Here is a 6838-nt window from a genome sequence, read left to right on the forward strand (position 1 = left end):
GACAATCCACTCTCACAATATACAACGTACGTTTGAACCAATTTACACACAAAGTTTGAAGAAACTGAATTACCATGAAAAGAACTAGCGATTCGTACATGCCTAATCAGTATGACGATTGGCCCATGGATTAGCCAATGAAGTAACCGACAAAAGACCGCGCTAAGGAGACGCAACGCGACGGCAAGAAAGATACGCTGGCATTCGTCTTCTGTTTATCGCGACTGACCCTCTCTTCTACTTTCAATTATTATGTGTGTGTAGGTAGATATCCAGAGAGTAGATATATCTCCACGCTTTTTATTTCTTATTGTCGAATATCTTCTGTAGGTATATGAGTTATCTTTCAATAAATCACAAAGATAACGTGTAATAAAAACGGAATTCTAACTGTGAAAATGGGACAGAGGGTAAATTTTCTACCTGAGGATTTTATAGCTAAAAATTTTCTACCTGAGAAAGGCTAAATTATACCTAACCTAGCTATATGTCCTCAAGATCGAGTTTTTATTATCCGTATTGCGAATGGTATCGCGTCCGGGAATGAATATTTTTATTTACTCTTTCCATTTTTTTTCCATCTTTTCCGTTTGTTTCGTAACATTCCTTTACTCCCCCATTTATCAATATTTACATTTTTTTTTTCCAACTTTTCTGATTTGTCCTAGAAAAGTAGGCGTTCTTAGTTAACACTTCTCGTATGTAAAAACTGCACGTAAGGAAATATATATATCTTTTTCATCTTTTTCACAATAAAATTTTTATTAAATGCTTCTATATAAAGTTTGCATTGCAAATCTCGCACTATATACAAGTAAACCTTCTTATTTTTAATGTTGGCTCGGAGACGTTTTCACAATAATTTTGCGTCTCGTTTTGTGCTTCACGTGACGCATCGTAAATAAATTTGCAACTCGATGTAACTTGAGATTCATCACGCGCGACATAGAATACATAGGTTCATCATTTCAAACGATAAAAAAATTCTTCGTATTTCATATCACACGCTTATGTGACTCATATTTCTCTCTCAACCCTCTCTCAAATTAAAATTTAATATCGTTGTATTATTTAATATCGCTTTGATAAATTATTAGTACATTACATATAGTAATATATATTTCTCGTGATAATAATATAAATAATACGTCGTTTATTCGAAGCAGTTTTCTGTTAATCCTTTGTCGAGATAAATATTCAACAAAAAAAGTAACCCAGATTTGGAATTATTTGTTGATGCTGTTCCTTCACCAATGCAGAGAAATATTCTTTTCTTTGTCGAGGCTATTGAAGCATTTTATAACAAAAGATGAGATAGAACACGAGAGCGGCAAATATTCTTGAAAAATTAAAAAATGTTTAGACTAGCTGTCTGCACCAGTCGCACATGGTCAGACATTCAGACACTTCTTCTTGTATTAATTATATACAAAACGTCGAACGCGTGTTTCACTATTTAGACTACTAAATACAGACAAACGTATGTCTTTATATGCGTGTGTGCGGCTGACTGCCAAGAAAAATCTGACGTGTAAATATGTGTATCGATTCTGTGTGCTATCTGGATACCATATATATAAACTTCCGATAACCATAGCGTCCCTTCCATTTCTTTGTTGGTCGGTCTTCGTCAGACTAACGGATATATGATAAGTATAAAAGGAATGAGGAAATGAATCATCAAAAATATGACGTACACTATTCCGGTGGAGAAGAAAACTTAACACGCAGAAGCGGATATTTTTGTTCTTATATACATATATAATATAAACATATATACAAGCTTATTTGCATCATTGATATTTTTAGTACATCTTATTGCAAACGTAATGATTAAAAATGTATATGTATAGCAAGAATACATATAAGCTACTTCAAGAGATGGTTAATATTGAGAAAACTAGCATCCTTATATAAGCATCCTTATATAAGTATCCTTATATGTATAAGACAGTGATACTCTTTACTGATTCAATTAGTTAATCCATATTTTACATATACATCTATTGTTACTTTGCAACTTGTGTTTATTATGGTAATTTTATTCTACTTCTCTGACTTACGTTTCCAATATTGAAAGATAGATCTTCAATGACTGCAAAAAAAGTAATTTGCAATTGTTGTAAAATTCTCCATTATAATTCATTTATACATTTAAGTCCAGAAATTAGAAGTAAGAATAATCAATCATATTAAAAAATCTTATAACAGTTGCAAACAAAACTGTTTTTTATCTGAACGCAGCTAATATTTTAAATTGATCTAATTGAGTAAATACATCCAAGGAAAGCACTTGGTAACTATCAGTCGTGATAGATCCTAAAAAGATAGGCATTTGCCTGCATAGTTCGTAAGAAAGTTGCATTCGATGCAATCCCTACCGTGAAAGTCGCATGAGACAAAATCATATGTCATGGTATACGTAAATGAGATAAGATCGTATATGTAAACAGTATATGAAAGACATACGATTCATATCCGATCGTTTATGAAGCATATGCGAATCTTATACGAATCGTATACAAATCGTATACGATCATGCAATTAACATGTTATCGCATACGATCGGATATGATTCGTATGTCTTTCATATACGAATTTGAACCTTTCATATACGAATCTTATACCAAATTTACGGTAGGGATATAACATAAAATATTCTTTGGAATTCGTTAGTGAAATCATTAGTGAAATTTAACGCCTTTTGAGATTTTTACGACATAATATACGAATAATAGAAAATCGACATATGTCACATAACTAATTTCAATAAAATTGAACGTAATACATTGATTTTGCAGATACAAGCCCTACCTTAATAATAGTAAAAACGTTAGTTTAAATATTAAACCACGAAATCCTCAATACATTATATTGTGCTGTTAAATATGCATATGTTATGTCCAGAGGATTCTCACGATTCTTTCTTTCGGAAATATCTAGATGTGTCGAGATAGCGAGACAATAAATAAGAAACTGACAATCCGGCTGTCGCTCTTCCAAAAAGTAAGTAAAAGTAGTCGCTAAGTCGCCATAAATGTCATTCTATGACGACTCGATCATTTACGAGCGCACACGTGCACGAAACCGTGAGAACGCGAATCTTCTTTTCGGAGTTTCGGCTAGAAAAGGTACTAAATATATATTCTACTGTCGGAAAATAGAAAAGCCATAAACATTCACTCTACTGTCAACGAAAAATACAAGACTGGCGCCAGACCGCTTTTCTAATGGTCAAATTGCGGATGATTCTCACGAATCGTGCTCGTAAAAATTAAAATTTGTCACACATGTTATAAATCAAAATATTTACATTTATGGGCAGAGACTTGTAAATTTTTGCACGATATTTGGCATGTGGAGTATATATATATATATATATATATATATATACTTTTAAAAAATAACTTTCCATTCCCTGCATATATATAATTCATGTCTTCGTTTTTCGTTCAATGTTCGCAAATACGGTCATATCTCTCCGGTTCTCACGTTCTAATTGGCTTAATATTCGTCAAAGTTTTGTTCTCCATTTGTGTTGTCTTGTATTTTTACGATCTGGTATTCCTCGATACCTCCGAAATCTCCTATACTTAAACTCTGATCTTCATTCAAATAACACTTCTAACACTCGTCACCACGATATTTCTTATCCTTTCGCAGACATTGTATACTTCCAAATTCAAGGCTGCATTTTCCTGTACTGTCACAAAATTCTATAACATATTACCCTCTTCTATCTGATCGTTCCCTTCATTTCCTTCATTCCGTTCAGTCGTTTATTCCGTTTCAGTCAAAATTTATATCGAATTTGTAATACTAAATGTACTAAATGTACTATTTATAATAAGTATTTCTGTATGTATACTTTCGTATATCGCTTTATCTTTGAATTGTAATCTGTTACAGTCGGTAACTTATATATGGAGTGGTGGAGAGTTCCACACTCGGAATTTGGCGAATTTCTTCCAAAATTATTTAGTATAGCGATTGTTAAAAACGATCGCTGCTAATTATGAGCAAATTTTGCTCTCTGTCTTGATGAAATTTCTACAAACAAAACAAACGCTGGCAGTAAAGCTAATGGACTTTCACAATATTTGCAAAGTTTCGAATTTTATTTCTGTTTATTAATTTCTATCCAAGCATTAATTATACCATATATATTATACCATATATATTAATAGGTACCAATAAAAACTTTGTATCATCTACTACTATAAAAACATATTAGAAATCCAAAATAATTTATTTTCCATATTAAAAAATAACTTTTTCAAATCCCTGCATTTTTGCCATTTATCTCATGGGGGGGGGGTAATATGGCCACTGATATATGATTCATAAGAAAATCACAATAATCTATAAATAAGATGTAAAATGACGACGTAACTTGCATTCGTTTATTAATATATGACAATTTTTATTGTTCAGAATGAAAATTGGAATACAAATAGGACTTGATAAAATTTTTTTAAATAGCTTCAAATCTTTGAAAATAATTTTTAAACGTTTAAAATTTATCAACATTTATGCATTAATGCGAAATATAATTGTTAGAATTAACAAAAACTTCTTAAATAGAGCGTCTGTGCTGCGGCACAAATCCCGCTCGCTAAAAATGCCATATATCCCAAATAGATGGGATATATAGGACAACTAATTAAACAAACAATACAGGAGCAAAGCACTTGTATTTTACTATACAACATGCTTTACTATTCCTCTACACATATGTATTGCAAAATAACCACTAACAATAAGTCTTTTACACGCTCTACAGTAATCATTTTATGTAGATTATAAATTATGATGGCACTACTTATTACAGTAAAAAATCGATTTAACTCACAATAATTTCATTAATATTAACAGTAAAAAACTGAAATCATAACATAATACTAATATACCATAAAGGCATGTAACAAAGTAATTGACGGAAAATTATCCCCACTCCTTCTATTTTTTCTAACTTCTGCGGCGTATATCCTCGCGCGGCGTATATACCGGGTTTACCCTACTAGGGTGTAGAAATGTGAGAAGTTGGGGAAATGAGATAATCTGGTTTCGATTCCTTGTGGAAAAAAGCGACAAATGGCGCAAAAGAACTATAAATTTAGAAGAACCTAAATTGCCTCGCACTTGTAGAACTCCGAAACGTCTCGAGACCGCAGATGGCTATATACATATTTAAATCTGTTGAAGAATACTATACCGGAAGAATTTTAATGAAATATCTGATCAACTAATCTTTTCATTAAACAAAAGATTCAGCCTCATTTTTCGAAACAATGGCACTTTTAAATATATGCAATTCATGACAAGTGAAGTCAGTGATCCGACTCCTATTATAAATTTTTATAAAAATGACTTGAAGGAAGATAAACTGAAGCTTCATCGCGACATGTTTCTTGACATTGTCAAACAAAGAGAAGTCAAAATAACTACTTTAAAAGATGTTGTGGCATTTAAAAAAAAAATTTGCCATTAAGCGAAAAGATAAGTGAGTATTCAAAATTAATTAGAAATTTTGCTCACAATCCGGGCAACGTTATGCACTGCTGAGAGCTCGTTTTCAACTTTACGAGAATGAAAACATATTTAAGATCCACGATAGGGCAAAGTCGCTTAAATAGCCTCGCAATCCTCCACATTGATTGCGATACAACTGAAACCTTAGATTTTAACGAAATTGTAAACACATCTATGATATATGCGCAAATGCAGTTCGTCGATCAACGTTTGCAATTGTAAACAGCAATAAACAACATGCTTCTCAGTAAAAAAAAAAGTAAAATACAACGTGTAACAATTATACCAGAAGGTTTACGGGTTATCGCCGTGTCTTTCGCCATTATTAATGCTAACGTTTCGTGAACCATGCCGTCCACTTCATCAGGGCGAGGGGTGCGCTGATGAAGTGGACGGCATGGTTTACGAAACGTTAGCATTAAGGGGGAAAGCCACTGTGAAATTTTCAAAAAATCGACAAAATTTTTTTTGTTTTAAATGACACTTTAGAGTCTTTAGAATAAGATTCAATTGGTGTTATACGTAAAAAATTTTTTTTAATGGTTTTATAGCTGATTTTTTGAAGCAAGGCTTAACGCCATCTAAGCGCTCAATCGTTGCTTAGGTGGCTTTACGCAGAACAATAATAAAAGTTTTAATTCAACAAAACATTGATATAGAAGAACAGTTCATATGGTGCAGGCATCGCAGAGTAAAGGTAGATAAAAAATTTCTATAGTTAAATATGAAATAATGTTGTTCAAAACTTTAAACGAATTTTTCTCGAAACCATGTTTTTCTAATTGGCTTGCAGCATAACTTTGACAAATTTTATCCGATCAACTTGAAATTTTTACAATAGCTGCTAAACTAAATTCTCTAGAGAAGTACATACGATTTTTTCGATCGGTTAAAAACTTTTATTGTTACTAATACTTTTTTATTGAATTTTTTGAGTGAAAATGAAACTTTGTATTTACATGTTCACCATTTCTACAAAAATCAATATTTTAAAATATACGTGTGTACTTCTCTAGCAAATTTAATGTAGATTATGAAAAAATTTTGCTTTTTGTCCTTAGTGAAAGTATACGGCACTTCTGCTGCAAGCCCCGGAGGCCTATGAGAAAAATGCAGTCTCATTTGCAGAGCTCCAACGCCACCATCTTGACGCAAAAAAATAAAATAAAAATAAAATAAAATACTTTTAAATATGTACATTAAAGGCCTTCAAACCGATTTTCTATTTACTTTATTATTTAACTATAAAAAAATCCCAAAGTTACCCTATGTTTTCGACCGTTCACAGTGGCTTTCCCCCTTAATA

The sequence above is a fragment of the Cyphomyrmex costatus genome, unplaced genomic scaffold (genome assembly GCF_001594065.2).
Source record: "Cyphomyrmex costatus isolate MS0001 unplaced genomic scaffold, Ccosl1.0 scaffold97, whole genome shotgun sequence".
Classification (NCBI taxonomy): domain Eukaryota; kingdom Metazoa; phylum Arthropoda; class Insecta; order Hymenoptera; family Formicidae; genus Cyphomyrmex; species Cyphomyrmex costatus.